The following is a 15,915-nucleotide window of genomic DNA, read 5'->3' as shown; positions in this document are numbered from 1 at the left end:
AATAGGAGCAGAAGTAGACCATATGGCCCATCGAGCCTGCTCTGCCATTCAATACAATCATGGCAGATCTTAGGTTTCAATTCCACTTTCCTGCCTGCTCCCCATATCCCTTGATTCCCTGCAAGACCAAATATCTATCTATCCCAGCCTTAAATGTATTCAATGATGAAGCACCCACAACCCTCTGGGGTAGAGAATTCCAAAGATTCACAACACTTTGAGTGAAGTAATTTCTCCTCATCTCAATCCTGAATGATTGACCCCTTATCCTGAGACTGTGTACTCGTGTTCTAGATTCCCTGACCAGTGGGGACAATCTCTCAGCTTCTACCCTATCAAGCCCTTTCAGAATCTTGTATGTCTCAATTAGATCGCCTCTCAATCTTCTAAGCTCCAGAGAATATAGGCCCAATTTACTCAGCCTCTCGTCATAGGACAATTGCCTCATCCCAGGGACCAATTTAGTAAATCTTCGCTGCACTGCCTCCAATGCAAGTATATCCTTTCTTAAATGTGGAGACCGAAACTGCACACAGTATTCTAGGTGCGGTCTCACCAAAGCCCTGTACAATTTTAGTGAGACTTCTTTATTCCTGGACTCCAATCCCCTTACAGTAAAGGCCAACATGCTGTTTGCCTTCCTAATATTCTGCTGCACCTGCATGTTAACTTTGTGCGTTCCTTGTACGAGTACCCCTAAGTCTCCCTAAACATCAACACTTAACAGTTTAATACCTTTAAAAAAATATTCTGCTTTTTTATTTTTACAACCAAAATGAACAACTTCACACTTCCCTACATTATACTCCATTTGCTATCTTGTTGCCCACTCGTTTAACCTGTCTATATCTCTTTGCAGCCCCTATACATCCTCTCCGCAGCTTACCTATCCACCGAGCTTTGTATCATCAGCAAACATAGATACATTACTCTCTGTCTCTTCATCCAAGTCATTAATATAGAGTGTACATAGCTGAGATCCCAGGACTGATCCTTGCGGCACCCCACTATGCATTGCCTGCCAACTTGAAAATGCTGTCTGCTTCCTGTCTGTTAACCAATCCTCTATCCACGCTAGTATGTTACCCCCAACACCATGCGCCCTTATCTTGTCTATTCATCTTTTATCGAATGCCTTTTGAAAATCCAGGTATGCTACATCTACTGGTTCCCCTTTATCTACCTGACTAGTTACATCCTCAAAAAACTCTAATAATTTTGTCAAACAGGATCTCCCTTTAGTAAAACCATGTTGACTTGTTCTAATCATACGATGCTTTTCCAAGTGCAATGTTAAGACTTCCTTCATATTGGTTCCAGCATCTTCCCAATGACTGATGTTAGGCTAACTGGCCTGTAGTTCCCTGTTTTCTCTCACACTGCTTTTCAATAAAGGAGGTAAACATTTCCCAACTTCCAATCTGACAGGACCATTTCTGAATCTGAGGGATTCTGCAAAATCATAGCCAACGTATCCACTATCTCTGCAGCTATCTCTTTTATAACCCGAGGATGTACGCCATCTGGTCCCGGGGACTTGTCAGATTTTAGTCCCTCAAGTTTCTCCAATACTTTTTCTCGACCGATATCAATAACCTTAATTTCCTCACTCTTTCTAGCCCCTAGGTTACTGCCTATTTCTGGTATGGAACTTGTGTTTATTACTGTGAAGACTGACACAAAATATTTGTTCAATGCCTCTGCCATTTCCTCATTCCCCATGATGATTTCTCCTGTCTCTGCCTCTAAGGGACCATCGTCCACCTTAACTACTCTCTTCCTTTTTATGTACTCATAGCAGCTCTTACAATCTATTTTTATATTGCTGGCTAGTTTACTCTCATACTCAATTTTTTCCCTCATCATCAACTTTTTGGTGGCCCTTTGCTGGTTTCTAAAACACTCCCAATCCTCAGACTTGCTACTGTTTTTTTCAACATTGTAAGCCTCTTAGTCTAATACTCTGCATAATTTCCTGAGTGAGCCACGGATGGGTCGATTTTGAAGAGTTTTTGTTTTTGATTGGAAAGCAGTTTTGTTGAACCATTTGAATTGTTTCTTTAAATGTTACCCACTGTTCATTTACCACCATACCTTCCAGTCTATTTATCCAATTAACCTTAGTCAGTTCTCCCCTCGTACCTTCATAGTTGGCTTTGTTTACATTTACGATTCTTGTTTGTGATTGAAATGTGTCACTTTCAAACTTAACATGAAATTCAATGGTATTATGACCACTACTTCCCAGTGGATCTTTTACTATGACATTGCTTATTAACCCTGCTTCATTACACAATACGACATCTAAGATAGTTTTATCCCTAGTCGGTTCTACAACGTATTGCTCCAAGAAACTGTTACAAAAGCATTCTACAAATTCATCTTCGAGATCACTGTTGCCAATTTGATTGGCCCAGTCTATATGCAGATTAAAGTCCCCCACAATTAGTACATTACCTTTTTTACATGCTCCAATAATTTCCCATTTAATGTTCTGTCCAATATGTTACGACCAGGTGAGAAAGGTGTCTAGGGATCTGTTACTATCTTCACCTGGTCTTATTGTAACAAGGTTTATTTTTAAACACACTGTATTTTCGCTCCCCCTTTGTGAATCCTTGTTTACACCTTTCCAATTATAAGGCAAAGAAACCAACACACCAGGTTTTCTCAGGTTTAAAGGAAAAAAGTGAAATTTATTAAAACTTAGACTTAAATTCTAATACGATTGACTCCTATGGATATCCGACACACCCACGCTGGCATGCACACGCGATATACACATGCAAATAGAGTCAGAAAAGAGGAGAGGAAATATAGTAGAGAGGAGTTTGAGGCAATATCAGAAGAGTTGCTTGTTTTCTGTGCTTCGAGCTCACTTGATTGTAGGTTGTCTTGCTTTTCACTGGGGCCCAGTGTTCTTCTTAAACCTTGTTCACGTGGGAGACTTTTCTCTCTTTGAGGTTCACATGTTTTCAATGGATTCCAAAGCTGGTGAGAAACAAGATGAGGGCAGACAGGAGAGAGATGTTCTCAAACCAGGAGCTTTCTGATTTCAAACACTCTGTTGGAAGCTAGTCATGTGACTTAAACTGGTCTGAACGCCGCTTCTGTGTTTGTGGATTCTGCTATCTTAGCAGTCAACCTGGAATGCTAGCTCCCTTCAGACACCTTCAATGTCTGGTAATCAAAAGTCCATTTTTGGTTGAATGGGTCGGCATGGTCCTTTGTCCCTTGTTCCAACACTGTCTGTTACCAAGCAAATGTCTTTCCAGTCAGGGGCTTGCAATTTTAAGTATTAATATTTATGTGGCGAAATAATGTGTGCCTCAGTCTTGGCAGGTGGGGGGTTTGCCTGACACGTCCACACCCAGGGGAATGAAATGCAATTTGAAGAAAAACAGCACATTTCATTTTGGAGTTTGAGAGAAATATAAGATACTGAAAGAAAAGCCATGCATTTCTCTCATGCATTTCCACTCACTCACCAATTTTAAAGCTTATTAAAAATGGTCTGTTTTGGGTGCCAGGGCTGCTTTACAAAGACTTCTGACTTCAGGGGATGGGTGGTTCCCTTTTCCTTTGACTGTGGGGGAGGAGTCTTTGTTACTCTCCCCTGTGTTCTCTGGGACACTCCTACCTGTAGGTATTTGTGCAGACTTAACTGCACTCTCCTGTGGCACTTCGACCAAGTGAGGCATCACCCTCACTATTTCTGTGCCACCTAGAGGTCTCGTTTTATCTCTGCAGGTTCCTGTAAATGCTGTTAGCAACACTACTGAGGTGCTTCTAGAGTCTGCCTTTACATAGGAGGATGTGGGGTCTAACTTTTCACATTTTCCAGGGTTGGTTGACCAGCCAGCAGGGGTTTTCATCTGGGATTCTTCCCGGACTTCCTTTAACCTGCCCTCTTGGTTACTTTTTCCCCTTCTCTTTCTAAACTTTTTCCAGCCGTGTGCCTGCCTGTCCGCTTTTGTTCTCAGCAGGGGTCCCTTACGGTTCATCAGCTCTCTGCTGGAGGGTCCTCCTAACACCGGTACAGGACTTAGGGGTGGGGGTTTCCCCTCAACCTGACACATATGGCAACTCCTGCAGTACTCCACCACATCTTTGCAGAGTTTTGGCCAGTCAAACTGCTGTCTTATGCGGGCTTTGGTCTTTTGTATACCGGCATGTACAGCCACTGTAGTCTTGTGGGCCCTTCTTAATACTTCTCCCAAGTACTTCTGTGGCACCACTAACTGGTGAACTACTGACCACTCCTTGCCCTCAGATCTGTGAGGACAATTCCATTTCCTCATCAGTACCTCATTCTTTAAATGTTTAGTTTAGAGATACAGCACTGAAACAGGCCCTTCGGCCCACCGAGTCTGTGCCGCCCATCAACCACCCATTTATACTAATCCTACACTAATCCCATATTCCTACCACATCCCCACCTGTCCCTATATTTCCCTACCACCTACCTATACTAGGGGAAATTTATAATGGCCAATTTACCTACCAACCTGCAAGTCTTTTGGCTTGTGGGAGAAAACCGGAGCACCCGGAGAAAACCCACGCAGACACAGGGAGAACTTGCAAACTCCACACAGGCAGGACCCAGAATTGAACCCGGGTCACTGGAGCTGTGAGGCTGCAGTGCTAACCACTGTGCCGCCACTGTAGCAGTCAGGGACTCCCTCTGCTTCACTTTCAGACTGGGCAGCCAGTGTTAACTTTTGTAATACTGGGTCGGCATGCCGAGCCTCATCTAGGGAAAATCCATTTGATTCATTCCCTGGGTCCCCTAACTTTGCAAAGAAAGTCTCAGATAGGCAGACCTCATGGTCATCTGCCTGCGGTGCCAATGCAGTCTCCTCTGGGGGAGCTGGTTTGATCATGGCCTGATCCACTACACATTCAGGAACTCTGCAGGGAACTGTCTCCTGCCACTGCCCTGTCTCTCTGACCTCCTGCGATCTTTCTTTCACTACTGGGGGGGCTACCACCTTCACCCCTGCCAGATCATCACCTAGGAGCAGGTCAACCCCATCTACAGGCAAATTAGGGACAATACAGTCACTGGTCTGGAAACTAGGTTGCATTCCAGGTGCACCCTATGTACAGCTACAGGCATACACTGCCCTCCAATACCATTCACCACCATTTTGGTGTTCACTGCACTCTGGGGGAAAGGTCAGGCCTTTTCCTAGTAAAAGGGATCTGGTGGCCCCTTTGTCCCTGAGAATCACTATGGACTTGCTTGTCCCACTCGAGGGATATAGGGTTACATTCCCTTCAAATACAAAACCCTGATAGCCTTCAGGAATCCTATTAACTTCCTGCATTGGCCATATTAAGCTTCCCGGGTTGCTCTCTTACTGCAGTTAAAGCCACAGCTTGTTCTGTGTTTTCCATCAGGCCCTCGTCTTCACTGAGCAGCTGTGCCCTGATTTACCCTACTGGTTTCTAACAGTCAGCTTTTAAATACCCTGCCTTATTAGAATGGAAGCACACAGGTCTCCGGGCCTCACTCTTGCTCACAGCACCTTCCTTTTTGGCTGGAGGAGGACCCCCTGTGTCTCCTGCTTTCCTTTCTCTTCCAGGACTGCCTGGGCTTCTATCACCTTCCCTCCCTTTGTCCTTTTCGGATTTGTGGAGGTGGTTAGGAAAGGTTCTCCCCTGGGAAACCGACTTATAAATTAAAGCAAACTCATCAGCCAGAACGGCCACTTGCCGGGCTCTCTGAACCCGCTGCTCCATGGGTTTTTATTGAGAATGGGAGAGAGATTTTAAATTCCTCTAACAAGATTACTTCTCTGAGAGTCTCATAGCTGAGCTTTATTTTTAGAGCCCTCAGCCATTGGTCAAAAGCCAGTTGCTTGCTTCTTTCAAACTCCAGTTAAGTTTGATTGGCTTACTTTTTGAGGGTTTGGTGATCAGCTTTGGGTACTAATTCATATGCCCTGAGGATAGCATTTTTGGTCAGTTCATAATTTGATGAACTCTCATCTGGCAACAAGGAATCAACCTCATGGGCTTTTCCAGTTAGTTTGCTTTGTAATAAGAGAGACCAGGTCTCAGCTGGCCATTTTAGCTGCCTTGCCAGTTTCTCAAAAGACACGAAAAATGCATCCACATCTTCCTCATTGAATTTTGGAATTAATTGAGCGGGTTTTAGCAATCTTGTACCCAGCCCTGAATTGTGCTCCTCCATATTGGTCATGCTTTCACTAGGGTTACTCTGTCATCCCAAGTTAACTCAAGCCACCTCAGCTCTCTACCATGTAAATGTCTTTCCAGTCAGGGACTTGCAATTTTAAGTTTTAATGTTCATGTGGTGAAATAATGTGGCCTCAGTCTTGGCAAGTGAGGTGCTTGCCTGACAAATAATATAACTACTGTTCGGGGGCTTGTAAACTACTCCCACCAGTGTTTTCTGACTCCTGCTATTCTTAATTTCCACCCAAACTGATTCTACTTCATGATCTTCTGAGGCCAGATCCCTTCTTATTAATGCCCTTATGGCATCCTTTACTATCAGGGCTACGCCTCCTCCTTTGCTATACTGTCTGTCTCTCCCAAATATTGTGTACCCTGGAATATTCATTTCCCAACCTTGATGATCTTGTAACCATGTCTCGGTAATAGCAATTAGATCTCGATCATTTAACTCTATTTGTGCCACTAGTTCATCAATCTTGTTACAGATGCTTCATGCATTCAGATAAAGGGACTTCAATTTCATTTTTTTACCTCTATTCCTGCACTGACCTTATTTGCCAATGTGCAATTTTTGTTAAAAACTCTGTCCCTTCCTATCCCATTCTGTTGGGAGTTACCCACATCACTATCCTGTTCCGATGCCCTGATCTCTCTTTTTGGATTTCTAAATTTCCCCTTACCCAAACCCTCCCTGCCCCCCAGTTTAAAGCCCTGTCCACAGCCCTAGTTATGCGATTGGCCAGGACACGGGATCCTAACCGGTTCAAATGAAACCCATCCCAACGGAATAGCTCCCTCTTCCCTGTATACTGATGCCAGTGCCCCAAGAATTGAAACCCCTTCTTCCCACACCACTCTTTGAGCCACGCATTTAGTTCTCTAATCTGCTTGACCCTGTGCCAATTTGCACGTTGCTCAGGTAACAATCCGGAGATGATCATCTTAGATGTTTTGTATTTTAATTTGGACCCTAACTCTTCAAACTCTCTAAGCAGAACAACATTCCCACATGGTTCACGACAACTGGATTCTCCCCCTCCCACTCCAGGTTCCTCTCCAGCTGTGAGGAGATGCCCTTAACCCTGGCACCAGGCAGGCAACACAGCTGTCAGAGCTCCTGGTCACGGCTACAGAGAACAGAATCTATCCCCCTGACTGTACTGTCTCCTATCACTATCACATCCTCTTCACTCTGCCCACTGGAATGGCATCTTTCACCATGGTGCCATGGTCAGTCCTCTCATCCACCTTGCAGTCCTTCTCTTCATCCACACAGGTAGCAAGGACCTCGTACCTGTTGGACAAGGTCAGGGGCTGAGGCTCCTCCATCACTACATGCTGATTTCCCCTACCTGCCTCACTTGCAGTCACATCCCCCTGTCCCTGACCATTGGCCATCTCTAATGTTCTCCTTACTCTAAGGGGTGTGACTGCCTCCTAGAACAAAGTGTCCAGGTAACTCTTCTCCCTCCCTAATGCTCCGTAATGCCTGCAACTCAGTCTCCATCTCAGCAATTCTGAGCTGAAGTTATGCAAGCTGCAGGCACTTACTGCAGACATGGTTGTCTGGGATTGCAGTGCATTCCACAGATTCCCACATACTGCAGTTGCAGCACACCACTGGCCCAGCCATCTCTATACAATTTTTTTTTAGTCAATTGGTTAATAATTTAAGCTGAAGTAATGGAAAGTTGCACTCACCTATCTTGGAGTCAAAGGAAGAAGACTCACCAACAGCTGGAAAAGATAGGAAAAGGAGCCCTTCTTTCCCTCTCTGCACCAAATTTACAATGTCACTCTGGCAAATGTCTCTCACTACAGTCTGTAGTTCTTCATTTTCTCTCTCACTCCCTTCTTATATAGTGGGGTGACATTTGCTACTTTACAGTCTGCAGGAACCCTTCCAGAATCCATAGAATTGTGAAAGATAACCACCAATGCATCTTCTATCTCTAAAGCCACGTCCTTTAGTACTCTGGGATGTAGCTAACCTGATCCAGGGGATTTATCAACTTTCAATCCAATTAATTTTTTCGAGTATTACCTCTTTCTTGATACTAATTACTTTCAATTCTTCATTTTTACAAGTCCCTTGATTCCCTCATTTTTTTTCTGGGGGATTTTCTGTGTCTTCTTCTGTGAAGACAGACACAAAGTAATTGTTTCGTGTCTCTGCCATTTCCTCATTCTCCACCACAAACTCTCCTGTCTCCATCTACAATGGACCCACATTTGTCCTTGCTAAAGGTTTCCTTTTCACATACCTAAAGAAGCTTTTACAGTCCGCCTTTACGTTTCCAGCTAGCTTAGATTCATAATCTCTTTTCCCTTTCTGTTTCTTGGTCCTCCTTTGTCGGACTCTAAATTGCTCCCCATCCTCGGGCTTACCACTTTTTCTGGTGACCTTATAAGCCACTTCCTTTGACCTAATGCAATCGTTAACTTCTTTTGTTATCCATGGTTGATTCACCTTTCCTGTTGGATTTTTGTGTCTTAGAGGAATGTGTATTTGTTGTAAACTGTGTAATACTTTTTAAATACTAACCATTGCCTGTCTGCCATCAAATCTTTTAATGTATTTTCCCAATCCACCATAGCCAACATGTGCCTCATAGTTTCCTTTATTCAGATTTAAGACCCTAGTTTCAGAATAAACTATATCTCTTCCAAACTTAATGTAGAATTCTATCATAATGTGGTCACTATTTCCTAATGGCTCCTTTACAGCAAGTTTATTAATTAGCCCTTTCTCATTGCATAATATTGAATTTAAAATAGCCCAATCCCTAGTTGGTTCTTCAACGTACTGCTCCAGAAACCCATCTCGTGTACGCTCCAGGAATTCATCCTCCACAGCTTTAGTGCTAATTAAGTTTGCCCAATCTATATGTAAATTGAAGTTGCCCATTATTACTGTATTGCCCATGCTACATGCAGCTCTAATTTCCTGATTTATACCAACCCAACATTGTCACTACAGTTTGGTGGCCCATAAACAACTCCCACCAGTGTTTGCTGCCCCTAACTCCACCAAATTGATTCTACATCTTGCTCCTTCGATCTAAGATCCTCTCTCACTAATGTACTGATCTCATCCCTTACTAACAGCATTACCCCACCTCCTTTTCCCCTCCGCCTATCCCTCCTATTTTAATGTGGAAGAGACACAAGATATTCAGAAGTATTATTCTAAAAAGAATTTTTGAGCACTTCGAAGCACAATGGTTTTCTAAATCGCATTTTTATATTAAAGTACATTTTTAGCTGTTGCCTAAGGCTTTCAAATCATTACTTAACTTCCTGCTCAACCTTTATCAACCGAGGGGAGGTATACTTTTCCCAAACATATGAACATATGAATTAGGAGCAGAAGTAGACCATTCAGCCCCTCGAGCCTGCGCTGCCATTCAATAAGATCATGGCTGATCTGTTTGTGTCTCGAATTCCACACTCCCATCTATCCCCAATAACCTTTGATACCCTTGCCTAACAATCTATCTACCTCCGCCTTAAAAATATTCAATGACTCCGCCTCCACCATCTTCTGAGGTAGAGAGTTCCAAAGTTGCACAATCCTCTGAGAGAAAAAATTTCTCCTCATTTCTGTCCTAAAAGGGCGTCCCCTAATTTTAAAACAGTGCTCCCTAGTTCTGGACTCACAAGAGGAAACATCCTTTCCACATCCACCTTGTTAAGACCGTTCAGGATCTTATAAACTTCAATCAAGTTTCCCCTCACACCTCTAAGCTCCAGTGAAAATAAGCCCAGTCTGTCCAACCTTTCCTCATAAGACAACCCGCTCATTCTAGTAAACCTCCCCTGAACTGCCTCCAACGCATTTACATCCTTAAATAAGGAGACCAAAACTGCACACAGTATTCGAGATGTGGTCTCACCAGTGCCCTGTATAACTGAAGCATAACAATTTCTTTCATAATAAAGGATAGCATTCCATTAGCCTTCTTTATTACTTGCTGTACCTTCACACTAACTTTTTGTGACTCATGCACTAGAACACCTAGATCCTTCTGCAGTTCAGAATTCAGCAGTCATTCTCCATTTATGTAATATTCTGCTTTTTTATTCTTCCTGCCAAAGTGAACAACTTCACGTTTTCCCACAATTATACTCCATCTGCCAGATTTTTTGCCCACTCACTCAACCTATCTATATCAGTCTGCAAACTCCTTATGTCCTCTTCACAACATACTTTCCTACCTATCTTTGTGTCATCTGCAAATTTAGCTACCAAGCCATCGCTCCCCTCATCTAAGTCATTGATATAAATTGTAAAAAGTTGAGGCCCCAGCACAGAATCCTGCGGGACTCCACTCGTCACATCCTGCCAATCAGAAAAGGACCCATTTATTCAGACCCTCTTTGATGCCAGCCAGCCAATCTTCTATCCATGCTAATATGTTACCCTCTACAGCATGTGCTCCTACTTTGTGCAATATCCTTTTATGTGGCACCTTGTCAAATACCTTCTGGAAATCCAAGTACAGTACATCAACAGGCTCCCTTTGATGCACAGCGCATGTTATTCCTTCAAAAAACTCCAATAAATTGGTTAAACATTATTTCCCTTTCTCAAAACCATGCTGACTATTCCCAATTAAACCTAATAAACCAGCTTCGTACAATGGTTCCTGGCTTGTGTCAGTCTTGGCTACTAATCAGAAGGTTTTAGGTTCAACCCCGACTCCAGGCCATACATTCGCAATCCAGGCAGAAATTCCAGTGCAGTTCTGGGGGAGTGCTGCATTGTCTTGGGCATCATCCCTTGGACGATCAATTAAACCAAGGTTCTCTCTGCTTCTTCCAAGAGTTAAGGTGGACGTTAAAAGTTCCCCAACACTATTCAAAGAAGAGCACAGAGTTCGCTTAGTGTCCCAGCAAAATTTCTCCCTCAAATAGGGCCATCAAAATCAAGACTAACCAAATGTCTAACTAAAGATTTGTGGTGTTGCTGTCTGCAAATTGGTTTCTGCATTTGAAAGAAAAGACATGCATTTATATAGCACCTTGCATGACTCAGGACATTCCAAAGTATTTTACAGCCAATGAATTATTTTTGAAGTGTAATCATTGTTGTAATGCAAAACTTGGCAGTCAGTTTGCACACAAGGGGCTGAATTTTACGGGCCCCCCACAGACTGGTTCGGAGGTGGGGGGGGGCCGATAGAATTACACCGTGGGTAGAGGGTCTGTCGCCCTCTCATCGCATCAGAATTTTGTTGGAGGCAGGATAGGCCGACAATGGCTTTCCCATCCAGAGGCCCTTAAGTGGCCTATCACCAGCCACTTTAGGGTCACTTCCTGCCACTGCTGGGATTTAACTAGCTGCGGTGGGGGGGGGGTGCCTTTGCCAGGTGGGGAGGTCGCCCAGTAAAACGAGGTGATCTTCCTGTGGGCTTGATGGTGGGGGGCCTTTGTGGACAATCTAATTGGCAGCTCTCGGAGGCAGGATCCCCATTTTTAAAGGGACGGGTTTCCTGGTGCCGGGCGCTTAAGTGCCTGAGCACTGTTAGATCATGCTGGGGGCTCCAAAAGGCCGAGGCAGGGTTAACCCTGCCTTTTCGGCCTGGAAAATTCAGTCCAAGGTTCCACAAACAGCAATAAGATAAATGATCAAATAATTGGTTTCAATGATGCCGATTGAGGGATAAATGTTGGTCAGGACATGAGGAGAACTCTTGTGTCCTTTGAATAGTTTCATGGGGTCTTTGACTTCTGCTTGAGATAGCAAACAGGACTTTGATTTACCATTCCATCTGAAATGTAGCACCTTCCTTAATGCAGCACTCCCTCAGTAAGGCTTTAAAGTGTCAGCCTAGTTCAGGGGTCTGTAATCTGCTGCTCTTGAACATCTCATTTGCAGCTCCCAACCTTTTCCAGTTGGATCGCACTATCATGAAATAAGCAGTGTTTTTATTGTGCGGATATACGGCTAATCATGATGCTACACTTTCCACTTTCAAATGATTATTTTAACTAAAAACATCATTATGTTCCTGTCATGCATACCCCCACCTGCCAAGAATGAGGCATAGTAATTTTGTCATATAAACATTGATTTTAAACTGTTGTTGGAGTGAAGAAATGACTTGTTTGAAGGTCACCAGACACTGGGCTGGAAGGATATTTGCATGCTAAGAGACGCTGCTTGTGGAGACAAATGACTATTCCCTGCCCCAATTAACCCAACTGGATTTTGATCACCAGACATTGAAGGTGGAAGGAAGCGCGTGATACAATCCACAGAGCCAGGACTGGTTAAACCAGCTGGTCACATGACTAACTGGCTGGTCCAGGTTTTTTGAACGAGCCACAGGACAGTTTGAATTCAGAAGGCAGTTTTGCAACTGAAGCTGGAAAAAGCAAGTCTCTCGCCTGGCTGTCTCTCGCTTTCTCCCAAGCCACAGGACCCACGGAAAACAAGTAAACCTCAAGAGAAGAAAGACTCTTGCATCAAAACAAGTTGAAGCGTGAACTGGACCCCAACGAATTGCAAGACTTACCGGCAACTAAAGACTCCACATTGAAATTAAAGGATTGTAATTACCAGATGTTGTCTCAAGTTTATTGCCCTTTATTCCTTTTACTTTTTCTGTTTCTATCTGCGTGTGTGTGTTTATCGCGTATGCATGCTAGCGTGGATGCGTTGCATATTCGTAGTCGTTAACTGGATTAGAGTTTAAGATTAATAAACTTCCACCTTTTTTGTTTAAATCTAAGGAAACCTGTTTGATTTCTTTGCCTTATAATTGGAGCAGTGAACAAGGATTCACTGAAGGGGGAGCTAAAAACACGGTGTTTCTAAAATTAAACCCTGTTACGGTTAAACCAGGCAAAGGCTGTCAGGGTACACCTAGACCCCTTCTCACCTGGTCATAACACTCCAAATAAACATGTTTGAGTGGTATAGCTACACCAGGGTTATAGATAATGCCTTTGATTCGAGGAACAGGTTTTATGGTTGTGGCCATTATTGTTTCTAATATAGTAATGACAATAAATTATTCTGAATGTGCTTTTAGAAACTTTTTTAATCACGGGAATCAATGACCAAAATAATTGTCTTAATTCCACACATCTTAAGTTATAGTTGTTTTAAAGATGACTTTACTGACAAAATTCAAGTTTAAAAAAGGTCAAAAACACAATTCCAAGTTAGGTCTATTTTAATTTCAATTTTTTCTATTGGTGCCTAAATTCAACATGTATTTTCTTTATTATCTATGCAAATTATGTCTTCTACCAGAGAAACTTGGCAATTTGCCTCGTATTTGGTTTAGAAATGCAAACTTTTCATCTTGAGGCTCCCAACAGTGTTTATTTTCAGCAAATTTTTTAAAAAGCTCTTCAGGTAAAAAGGTTCCTTACCTCTGGCCTAGATTATGTGATCAATTCTCTGGAGCAAGCTTGAAACCAAGCAGACCTTTTGACTTGAATGAGAATGCAACTACTGAGCCAAAGTTGACACCTACAAATGTTATCACCAAAACAGAGGTGACAACATAACAAAAGCAATTGATTGGCTGTAAAGCACTTTGGGATGTGAAAAACACGATTATAAATGTATCTCAGGCTATGCATTGAAAATGTTTTGCATATTCAATCCAGTAGATTGGAGCAGAGTGTTCCATGTGGCTGTATTAAGTACTCTTCAGTGTGAGCATGCTGTTAGAAGGGACAGAGACAACTGTTGTGTCTTTAGGTTTCTTTGAATATTTTTTCCTTCCTTATTCTGGGCAAATATTGTAGATGAGCATTTGATTCCAGCTTCCTGCACAGAAGGAGGCCATGTGGCCCATTGTGCCTGAACCAAGTATTTGCTAAAGTAATCCAAAAACACCCACAATTTTCCCATATCTATGAACCACACTGCGACACAGTGGCGCAGTGGTTAGCACCGCAGCCTCACAGCTCCAGCGACCCAGGTTCAATTCTGGGTACTGCCTGTGTGGAGTTTGCAAGTTCTCCCTGTGTTTGCATGGGTTTCCTCCGGGTGCTCCGGTTTCCTCCCACATGCCAAAGACTTGCAGGTTGATAGGTAAATTGGCCATTATAAATTGCCCCTAGTATAGGTAGGTGGTAGGGGAATATAGGGACAGGTGAGGATGTGGTAGGAATATGGGATTAGTGTAGGAATAGTATAAATGGGTGGTTAATGGTCGGCACAGACTCGGTGGGCTGAAGGGCCTGTTTCAGTGCTGTATCTCTAAATCTAAATCTAAAAATCCTCTGCTTCAAATATTTATCCATTTTTCCGTCAAATGATGCAGTGATCCCTGCCTTAATCACTCCTTTGTGCTGAAATATCAAGCTCCAGCAACTCTATGCAAAGAAACATTTTTAGACTCCTCTTTATTCTCTTAGTGATATCTTTAAAGCGATAATCTGCAGGATCCCCCCCCACTCCCCAACTCACACATCATCCTATCTTGTATTTGTAAATATATCGGTGTTCCTTCACTGTTGCCTTGTCAAAAACTTGGAACTCCCTTCCTAACAGCACAGTGGGTGTACCTACACCAGATTTTCTTTGTTTCATGGGATGTGGGTGTCGCTGGCAAGGCAAGCATTTGTTGCCCATCTCTAATTGCCCTATGAGGAGGTGTTGGCGAGCTGCCTTCTTGAACTGCTTTAGTCCATCTGGTGCGGGTACACCCACAGTGCTGTTAGAGAGGGTGTTCCAGGATTTTGATCCAGCAACAGTGAAGGAATGGTGATATATTTCCAAGTCAAGATGGTGTGTGGCTTGGAGGGGAACTTGTAGATGGTGGTGTTCCCACATGACTGCTGCCCTTGTCCTTCTGGGTGGAAGAGGTTGTTGGTTTGGGAGCTGCTATCGAAGGAGGCGTGGTGAGTTGCTGCAGTGCATCTTGTAGTCGGTGGTGGAGAGAGTGACTGTTTAAGGTGGTGGATGGGGTGCCGATCAGGTGGGGTCCTTTGTCCTGGATGGTGTCGAGCTTCCTGAGTGGTGTTGGAGCCGCACTCATTCAGGCAAGTGGGGAGTATTCCATCACACTCCTGACTTATGCTTTGTAGATGGTGAACAGGCTTTGGGGAGACAGGAGGTGAGTTACTCACTGTGCAATTCCAAGCCTCTGACCTGCTCTTGTAGCCACAGTATTTATGTGGCTGGTTCAGTTCAGTTTCTGGTCAATGGTAACCCCCAGGATGTTAGTGAGGGATTCAGTGATGGTAATGCCATTGAATGTCAAGGGGAGATGGTTAGATTATCTTTCGTTGGATATCGTCATTGCCTGCCACTTGTGTGGCGCGAATGTTACATGCCATTTATCAGCCCAAGTCTGAATGTTGTCCAGGTCTTGCGGCCTCTGGACACGGACTGCTTCAGTATCTGAGGAGTTGCAAATGGTACTAAACATCGTACAAACATCAGCGAACATCCCCACTTCTGACCTAATGATGGAGGGAACGTCATTGATGAAGCAGCTGAAGATGGTTGGGCCTAGGACCACTACCCTGAGGAACTCCTGCAGCGATGTTCTGTGGCTGAGTTATGGATGGACTGCAGTGGTTCAAGAAGGAGGCTCACCACCACCTTCTAGAGGGCAATTAGGAATGGGCAACAAATACTGGCCTTTCTAGCAACGCTCACATCCCATGAAGGAATAAAAAAAACTCTGGATGCAAAATAACTAACAAAAGGAAATAGTCTTTTTTTATTTGCTCTAT

This window comes from Heterodontus francisci, chromosome 18 (assembly GCF_036365525.1).
Source record: "Heterodontus francisci isolate sHetFra1 chromosome 18, sHetFra1.hap1, whole genome shotgun sequence".
Lineage (NCBI taxonomy): Eukaryota > Metazoa > Chordata > Chondrichthyes > Heterodontiformes > Heterodontidae > Heterodontus > Heterodontus francisci.
Note: the sequence above shows the minus strand (reverse complement) of the source record.